Raw genomic sequence first — 10,650 nt, forward strand, 5'->3', positions numbered from 1 at the left:
AGGATAAAACCTGAAATCATTTCAAACTTGATTAAAATAATACTGAAAGATAAACCTGAAATTCCACAATCCCTCTCTTGGTCTATCAAAAATGATAGACCAACCACCTTTCAGTGTCTACAGGTACTTGGTCTCAGCCAATTCCAGGTGACCTCTTCCTTCCTGCGCTGCATCCCCACTGACCTGGATCACAGGGCACACCTTACCTGTGCCCCCCGCTCCATCCAAGTTGACCATCCTCCCTACAGCAGCTTTCACACACGGTGCAACGCACCCCAACAAAACACAGAAAAGAACAACAACCGCCAAAGGAGGCACCAACAGTTTGGCCAGCAACTGACTCCAAGACCCACTCATATACCATGACCAAAATCCCTCTGACCCTGCTGGAGGGTCCTCTCCTTTAGCCTTCTGCAGACCCCTCAGTTGTGCTAGGGCCTCTGTTACTCTGCTTTGAGGGTTTGTACTAGTCTCATCAGGGATGTAAGTGCAACATGCCTCCTTACCGATCACCTCACACACCCCACCTCTAGATGCTGTTAATAAATCCAAGACCATCCTGTTCTGCAACACCATTACCCTCAAAGCTGACAACTCCTCAGAGATGCCTTCCAGCGCCTTGATTGTTGAATTTATGAAAATCCCAAAACGGTAGTCTAAGGTCTCAACCCTTAAAAGTAGCTTTCCAACGCCCGCCCACGGAAACAACGACAACATGATCTTCTCCCCCACCATCCAGTGCTTGAACTTCTCTGGCACATCTGAACCCCAAATAGAGTCGTGCGGCCTGATGCCCACGTCCCTTCTTTGCCTAACATAATGAGAACCATTACTTACAGACACCAGAAATGATTCATCCGTGACTGCCACAGGTGCACAGATTCCTGTCCAATTACTGGGAAGAGTTAAAAGCACTGTATGTCCACACAACCACGCCAGATCCTCGACAGGAAATGTACCATTACTCCCCGGTACCCCAATTTGACGGTTACCAGGGTGATATATTGCCTGGCACTTCTCCGGGGGCAACATGCCCACCGCCACTTGATAAGAATCCTGCCTGTGCTGTCGGTGTACGCAGATGGGAAACTGTTCACCAGGGGTCCACTCCACATACTGGCTCAGCACAACGCCTTGTGCTGCTTGCGTCAGACCGTAGCACTTGGCCTCACATCTGTGCATACCTCTGCTATGTCCACTGGAGCTGTATTGCAGAAAACAAAATGATAACCCTCTAGCCAGGGGTTTAACACGCAAAGGCAAATGCGCAGCTGTGACAGGAAGTTTGGTGCAGACATAACACTCCGAGTTATGGCGCCCCCTGGCTAAAAACTGAGCATAATGATACCAGCTGTTCATCTGAAAAGCATGTGACAAATTTAACGGTAACTGATTGAAATCATGAATCGTGGACCACGCTCCCCTCCTAGGTCTCTCTCTCCTGATCTTCACAGGCTTGGTGCGACACCGACTTAACCCTGGAATGACACAGGTAAACTCCAGCACCAAAATAAGACAAACCATCAGCACCCCTAGTATTCCACCAGCAGTCAACAGCTTATTTGATATGAGAACCATGATAGCTACGTCCCTGCTGAAAATGAAAATTGATTATGATTGATGAACCTGAGACTCACAGTATCTGCAGCAAAACGTCAACTCAGCACGACCTGAAAGAATTTTAATAGACCCTGTGGAGAAGCTTGGAAAACTTATCACCTATAGTCTACACTTTAATTGAATACCAAAATTATAGTTGTTTTATACCCAGGAATCAATCGCTGTAAACCTGTGAAACAAAATTGATTCAAATGCACACACAGTAAAAGTTAAAAGTGTGACCTCCTGAGAGGAACTGTATGTTAAGATTATAACCTGTTTGATAACTGAAAATGGGTGTATGAACACTTTAAATCAACCTGCGGAAAATGACCACATACACCTTAAAATCACAGTTTTCTCTTTCTTTTTAGAAATTGGATTGTTGAAGCTGCTCCTCCAATTGTACGCTCAAGAGCTCTCCTCACTCCGACCACAGCTCCTGAGGTCTTCAGGAACACAGCTGCTCAACTCCTCTTGCTGTTTTAATTGGCCAAACAGGGGGACTTCACTCCCACGTTTCTGCTGCCTTGTATTTCACACAAACATCAACAGATTAAAGAACTCTGCTGCTCATTTGGTCAGCAGGGGGACTTCATTCCCAGCGTTCTGCTGTCTTTTTATTTCACTAACCCCAATGGGTTTTAAAACGATGCGTCTTCCACACTTTCTACTTCTGCTCACGTCGCGTCTTCCACACTTTCTACTTCTGCTCACGCCGCGTCTTCCACACTTATATCTGAACTCGTCGGGTCTTCCAATATATATCTGAACTCGTTGGGTCTTCCAATCTGCTGACAGCAAGTGCTCACTTATCAGCTGATTTCCCTCTCTTGCAGGTTAGACGCTTGCTCCTGACGTGAGGTGTATGATCACACCTCTCCCTGATGTTGCAGATCCGTCCGGATCTGCTGTAATGATCGCTGTGGCTCGGCTGCCGGTGCACACTGGCTGAGATGAAACCACGTGGAACCTTTCCCTCTCAAGCGTACTGTGTATGATGTGCGTTCTGTCACCTCATATGGGCCCGTCCACCTTGGCTCCGCCCACTTTCGTTTAGTGACTTTCAGCAGTACCCAATCTGAGAGTGGGCACGTGGGATTTACTCCGTCCGGAGTACTGGGCTCAGGAATCTGTAGATGAAAACTGGACAACATACTTTTTAGTGTATCAAAGTACATTTTGTGTGTCATTTTTGATACCTGTTCTGAGGGCCACTCTACATTCTGTTGGGGCCCTGGGAACGACCTTCCTGTGGTCAGTTCATAAGGGGTGAAACCTGTACCCCTGTTAACAGAAGCCCTTACCGCCATAAGGGCGATAGGCAATGCCTCCAGCCAATTGGAATTCGTCTGTGCACAGATTTTTGATAATTTTTGTTTCAGGTTTCCATTTAATCTTTCCACTTTACCCTGTGATTGTGGGTGATAAACGGTACCAAACGCGTGCTTCAAACCCAAAGCTTTTTCAACCTTTTGCAGATCTGCATTTTTGAAATGAGTCCCATTATCAGATCTAACTATCGCAGGGAACCCATGTCTGGGGATGTAGTGATTTATTAAACACTTGATTACAGTTTGACTATCCTCCTTTTTAGCAGGCCAGGCTTCTGGCCATCCGGTGAACGCGTCGACGCAAACCAATAGATATCTGAAACCTCGTACTGGTTGAATCATGTCGGTGTCATCAATTATTACCTCACGACCCAGTGTCATGTCCGTGGGAAACTTTCCTTGTTGACGTGGTTTAAGAGTTGGCTTGGAGTTATACAAATTGCATAATGTGCATTCTTTCACAAACGCTCTGATCAAGTCGTTCATGTACGGGTGCCACCAGTTGACGACATTCCTCTTCATCTGGTGAACCCCCACATGACTCAAACCGTATGCCTCTTCGAAAACTCTCCGCTTCAGGCTCAGTGGAAGTACCCATCTTCCATCTTCAGGGTTTATCCACAATCCATCTGGTCTTTTTTCAGCTCCTCTTTCACTCCACATCGCCTTTTCTTCTGGAGCTGCACCTTGTTGGCAACAGGCGATGGATTCTTCATCCCATCTGATTCTTTCCCCTTCTTCTTCTGGGGTTATCATCACCATCTGACTCCAGTTGATAAATCCTGAGGCCCTTTTCGCCTCCAAATCAGCTTGACAGTTTCCTTTTGCTATGCTTGAGGAATCTGTATCATGACCTCGACATTTCACAATGGCAATTTCTGTTGGTAACATCAGAGCTGTTTCTAGTTCCCTCATATCTGCCTCATGTTTGATAGGTTTCCCGTTAGCTGTACGAAAACCTCCCCTCTTCCACTGGGCCAGCTCCACATGAGCTGCTCCACACGCATACGCTGAGTCTGTGAAGATAGTCACTCTCTTGCTTTCCGCCCATCTTAGTGCTGAAATCAGAGCCCTCACCTCAGCTCTCTGCGCTGACTGAGAGCCCTGCAATTTCTCACACACTACAGTTTGATAACCCTGATCTGTTTCCAGCACGACCGCAAAGCCTGCGCTGAGTTGTCCATCCTGCGTTAGAAAACAACTTCCATCACAAAACAGCACCCGTCCCTCTCCAAGAGGTGCGGCCTTTAAGTCTGGCCTGACTCTGTCATCAATTTCCACTCTTCTCTCACAGATGTGTGGTTCACCTCCTCCAATCCTGTCTGCCATGTTTATTCCCTCATGTGTGAACAACAAGTTCGGTGCTTCCAGGATCTTGTTTATCCTCTGTTGTCTTAACGGTGACATAGTGAAGTTTTGTGAATTTACAAAGGCAACCACACTATGTGATGTCAACACATGCAGAGTGTGTCCCATCACCAGGTGGGCTGTTTTTTGTACTAACTTAGCCACCCCCGCAGCATGTTTTGTGCAGGGCGGATGCCTCTTTTCTGTATTGTCTAACAGACAGCTGACATACATCAAAACTTTCCTTCCCCCCTCATGTTTCTGAAACAGAACACCGTTAATCACCCCTTCTGTTTCAGAAACATCCAGATGGAAGGACCGGCCGTAATCCGGCAAAGCTAAATCTGTAGCCCTGCTCATCTGTTGTTTCACCTCAATGAAGACCCTTTCAGCTTCTTCATTCCACACCAGCCTGGCAGTGGGTCGTCTCATGCCCTGTTCCTTAACCAAATTGCGCAATATTTGGGTTTGGCTTGCATAATTTGGAATGTAATTTCTGCTGTACCCGGTCAATCCTAAAAATGAGAGCATTTCTTTAACCGTCTGCGGTTTCGGATGATGTAGAATTGTGTCACGGTGTGCAGCAGAGAGTCCTGCTCCTTTCTGTGAGATCATCCTCCCCAAAAAGGACACCTGCCGTCTCGTCACCTGTAGTTTGTTTTTGCTGACCTTAAAACCTGCTGCATGCAGGTGTTCTAAAACCTTCCTGGTCGCTTCTAATGAGTCTTGCGCAGTGGGACTCGCAATCAGCAGATCATCAACATATTGAACCAGTACTGTCCCTTCTGGGAGCCTTACCTCACGCAAAACTTGTTTTAACACTTGGTTAAAGATGCCAGGTGACAGCGCAAAGCCTTGAGGTAGTCTTGTGTATCGCAACTGTTCACCACGAAAGGTGAATGAAAAAATGTCCCTGCAGTCTTCGGCTAGAGGAAGACAGAAAAACGCGTTTGCCAAGTCTAAACAACTAAACCATTCATGATTTGGTGATAGATTATTCAACGCCACATATGGATTTGGTACCGGTACGGTCTGAGTGATCAATAATTTATTAATGGTCCTCAGATCGTGAGCCATCCGGTATTTGTCTGTACCTGCTTTTTGTACAGGTAAAATTGGTGTGTTCCACTCTGCGTAGGAGGGTTCAAGGACGCCACTTTCTTTTAAACCCTGTATTGTTTCAGCGATGCCCGCTTCTGCAGCTGGTTTGTGAGGATATTGGGAAATCCAAATTGGGTATGTGTGATGCACCTGGAACGTTATGGGAGGGCAGTTTATCAGTCCCACATCCGTGGGTCCCTCTGACCATAATGACCCAGGCATGCTATTAATTAAAGGACCTGCATGCGGGTGGTCCATCAGTTCACGACCGTGTTCTCTGGGGAGCACATCATGCTGCATTAAAGCTACATCATGTGCTACAGAGATGATTGAATAACACTCACAGCTGGGGGAATACCAGACGGATGTTAAAGATGTTTCTACCCAATCTGAGTTCTCTAAGGCCCTCTTTACCATAGGTCCTAAGTCTCTCGCTTGAAATGCCGGATTCAATGCTAGTGAAATATGAGGCGCTGCTTCAGCCCCCATCATATACCACTCCTTTTGTTCAGGTGTTAAGTTAACAATAGCTGCTACTCCCTCCTTGCCAACAATAATATTCCCACTCTCAATGGGCCAGATGTTCCCTGACAGTTGCTCTGCAAAGTGGTCTTGGAACACCTCATCTCCTCTGCGGTCATAAAAGAGAGTGACATGTGGGGGGTCAGGAGGAGTAGAGTACGGATGTAACATCAAAAGCCAGGGTCTCCACATCAGATAAGCAGAAAAGACACCCCCTCCACCCATGACCTCAGGTTCAAGCAGTCCCCAGTAGATGTCCACGTATTCATCATGAACTGGTTGTATCACACACTGTGAGTGTGTAGTTGTGACCTGTCCACACTCCAGGGAGGTGCCATCTGGTAAGCTCACCACAAGTCCATCTGAAGAGCACAAAATCGATGCTCCCAGTCTGATGAGAAGATCTCTTCCTAATAGGTTAGCTGGTGCATTTGCAGCCACCACAAATGGATATAACAGGGTCTGTGTGCCCACTCTTGTGAGAAGTGGACGCGTCACCGGCAGTTTTTGTTTAGCCCCAGAAAATCCAACCACCTCCACCGACTTTGCCAACATTTCACAGTCCTGTGGGATGCGTGTGATTGTTGAAAATGTCGCACCTGTATCAACTAGAAACGGCAACCTTTCCGTTCTAATTGTCACCTCAAGTGTTGGGTCTGCCCCTCCTCCAACACTTAGCATTTTCTGTAGGGTTTGTCATTGTTGCTGGAACCCCATCCCCCCATTGCCGAGAGGAAGCTGTCCGGCTTGTGGTTGTTGCTGCTGCTGGATCTGTGGTGCACTTGGTGTCGGATGCACGAAGGGTTGTGGTGGGCCCATGCATTGTTGGAAAGGCCTGTGCTATCCCCCCGTGACATGTTGTTTGTTGTGGCAAGATAACAATCCCTCGCCCAATGTCCCTGCTGGCCACAGAAGAAACAGGCATCCCCTGCTGTCCCCAACGCGGAGGCCCCCAGCCCCAGGACATAGGTCGTGGTCTAGCTCCCCCTCTTCCCCGTCCGACAAACCTCACCGGATGTCCTCCCCTGGCCCTCCGGCCAGCCGTTTCCGACCACTGTTGCAGAGCCACTGTCCCAGAGAACACTTCTCCCCCCTCACCCTCAGTGACGGGCTGTAAAGACATTTGTTTTTTATCTTGTTTCTCTTTGATTTTCTTATCCTCAGCTTGTTTATGTCTAGCATCATTGAGCTGGAGTCGAAGCAATTGTGTTTGCATTGTTTCAATTTCAGCCTCCTCCTTTTCTACCTGTTTTTTCTCAAACTTTAAACGATGTGTAACATGTTTCTCCCAACGGTCAGGAGGCGCCGTTAGCAGATCAATATTCTTCTCCAATTCCTCCACCACCGCTTTCGGTAGGGAGTCAAGAACAGCTTTTCTAAAATAAGGGCGTTGCTGGACTGATTGTGCATGTACACCTGTAACCCTCTCCCAAGTCTCCTTACATTGTTCGATAAACTCCCACGGGTCCATTGACCTATCCCACTTGAATTCAGGTACAGCAACCCCAACTGGCAACGGGAATAACGTTCTAATGATATGCGCAATCTGGGCAAAAACATCACACAATGGAGTCTCATCTAGTAGTTCAAATATCCTATAACGGCCTCGCGTGGTTGCTACAAACGAGTGTAGGTATGTCTGAACGGTGGCCTGGTTCGCACAGCGGGCGAAAATGGCATTCAAATCCCCCACTGTCAGCGTCACCCCTAAAGTAAGAGTGTTAAATTTCTCCAACCAGCGTCCACCTCCTTGCATCAGTGGAGGGAGCTTTTCTATTATAGCCTCTAAATCACGTATATGAAACGGCTTATAGCGTGCCACCACTCCAGCCGGGCCCTGAGTGCTCAGTAATGGACATGAACTCCTGACAATGTACTCACTTTCTATCTCTGATACTGCGTCTTCTCCCTGCTGTATCTGAGCTGCCGTCAACCCCGGCTGACCCGGACCGTCATACCTCCACCTGTCGGGTGGTCGTCTCAACCTACTCGATGTAGTCGGCCTACGGGGTGAACGTACCCCCTCATCGTCCTCCACAAGTCCTGTCAAAGTACCCTCAATAAACAGAGTAGTGCGTTTATCATCCGGGCTAGTCCGTGTCAAGCTGTCCACCCTCCGCGGGATGTTATATCTTGATGTACCGCTAGGCCCTGGAATGTCTGTTAAAGTGTCACTGTCATCACCACATGCACCACTTTTCAATTTAGCCTTTCTGCCTCCCTGTCCCTCACGAAGAGAGAGCTCATTGAGAAACCTCTGACGTCTTTGTGCAGTCATCCTACTACTTATACCTCCTAAATCACTCTCTAGAGAACCACATTCCTCAGAATCAGTCTCCTCAAACTTCAGTCTGCCTTTATGAACCTGCAACACCGGATAAGTACCAGCCGAGGGCGCCGTCGTCAAAGCCACGCCAGCCTCAGCAGGTGGCGCAGTCGGTCGCTTCACATCTGTTCCAGCAGGTGATGTCGTCTGCAATGTCATGTCTGGTCCAGCAGGTGTCGCCTGCAATGTCATGTTAGACTGTCCGTTGTCCTCGCCCCTCGACTCACCCAAGTTTTGAACACTTTGACACAATACAGCTAATTGTGTGTACATTTCTTGTATATGCTGACGTTTATCTATCTTCTTCTGCAGCTGTAGACGTTTTACATATGATGTGCACGCCAGCAAATCCTCATTAAGCGCCTGAATTAGTTTATTCTGTTCTTTAACCTTGTCCCACGCTACCTGAGTGAGTGTGAGAGACGCACTCGTGTCAGCTTGGATCAACTGATGGAGGAGGACATTCATTTCTCTATATTTACCTGCACTCGCCGCGTGTATAACTTTAATTACAGCTGTAACCCTCTTTGACTGTTCGTGTAGAGTTTCCACAACCTGTACAGATTTCTTATTCATGAGCTCCATATCTTCTGACTTCATTCACACACCCTTTCACTCAAATGAATTTATTCTCACACACACAGGCACTAATAGAAAGGAACACAAGCCTCAAGGACCTGTGAATGCCTCATCCACTAGCGCCCCCTTGCGGTCAGGATATGGTAACTCCGATCACACAGACACCTCTGACACAGAATTTGAAGACAAACCAAAACGCGCGCAAACTTTCACCTGCACGTGCGTCTGTAACAAAGAAACGCTCCCTTCCCCCACACGAGTGCTTCACCACACACACACACGCGCTTCAAGCAGACTTTCTCCAACACACAGAAAACTTGAACAGCACGGCACAAACAGTGTTTAAAACCTACAGCACGGTCCCAGACCGTCCGGAATTTAGACTTAACGGCCCCCGGCCTGTCCCTTTGAAAGTTTAACAATTGAGATTACTTTAGTACCAGTCTACAGTATCTGTGGAAATCTCGCACCACAGCACCCCCAATGACAGACCATATGGGAGGAAGTCACCTCGTCAGGTAAACTTTTCGGTCAGCCACGACCCGCTGAATTCAAAGGGACTTATATCTCTATACATTCAACTTAACGGCAGACTTTCTCGTCTTCCTCCGCCACGACAATAAATCGTGTCCTATCTACAAGCCGTGCACAGAACAGAACACACACACCTCCTCACAGGCACGCGGCCTCGAACGCACCCCCCAAGTCTGAATACAAGTAATTTGAACGTCCAAAGTGCCACTAATCGGTTTAAATTAGCTTATCAATCATCTTTATTCCGGAGATGATACATGCACCCAAAACTGCACTTTAAAATTTAGTTTACGGCCGAATAGCGGAGATTTCGTGCCTTTTACAGCAAACAAGGTAACGTCCGCTTACCTTTTTTCAAAAGAAGGGCCCTCGTGCAGTGATGGAAGACGTCTCAGCTCGACCCAATCCGTGATTCCGTCAGCTGGGTCGGGGTCACCAAACTGTCGTGGTGTTCAAACAGCTTCAGGAGTCACCTTATTAATAAAAGATTTATTGGACACAAATTAACAAGTATTCAGAGTTCATGAAACAGACATTATCAGTATGCATACTGGAGCAATTCACCAACAGACCTGATCAGAAGAGTTCATCAGAGAAGTGCTGCTGTCCTTTCTCTGTAGACGTGTTTTATTACCGATTTGAACACTTCTGCCCTTTGATTGGTCTAACCTGAAGTTGTCATGGTAACAGTCTTCTCTGCTCAGGGACATCCTGACCCTCCACATTCCTTGAGATAAGATATTTTATGGCCTGCAGGAATTCGGTTTAGTTTTAGCTGTTTTCAGTTTAACCTAATTATACTTTAAGGATACCAATTAGTTCTAATCTAAAGTTAGTTTCTTTCTAGGGAATAATTAATAACTATCAAATTATGATTGTCAGGTTACTTGCTACCTTTCTCTGCTGTCTACTAATTTTATTTAGTCAAACTATCTTAAGTCTACTTTATAGAGTATAGAGTGTTTGGAATTAAAGAATGTCTTACCTGTCCTAGAGTCTGTTGTGATTCGCTTGTACTTATACCCAAATGTAAGTTTCTAACATTGTGAACACGATTAATTCTAACTAAAGTGAGATTATTTAAGTAAGATAATTGATTAACATTCTGATTAACCTTTAAATGATTGTACGGTTAGTATAAACCTCAATAATGACACCCAGACACCTCATTTTAATACATGGCATTTCAAACTTGATTAAAATAATACTGAAGGATAAACCTGAAATCATTTCAACCTTGATTAAAATAATACTGAAGGATAAACCTGAAATCATTTCAAACTTGATTAAAATAATACTGAAGGATAA

Source organism: Nematolebias whitei, chromosome 8 (assembly GCF_014905685.2).
Source record: "Nematolebias whitei isolate Nwh7 chromosome 8, NemWhi1, whole genome shotgun sequence".
NCBI lineage: Eukaryota > Metazoa > Chordata > Actinopteri > Cyprinodontiformes > Rivulidae > Nematolebias > Nematolebias whitei.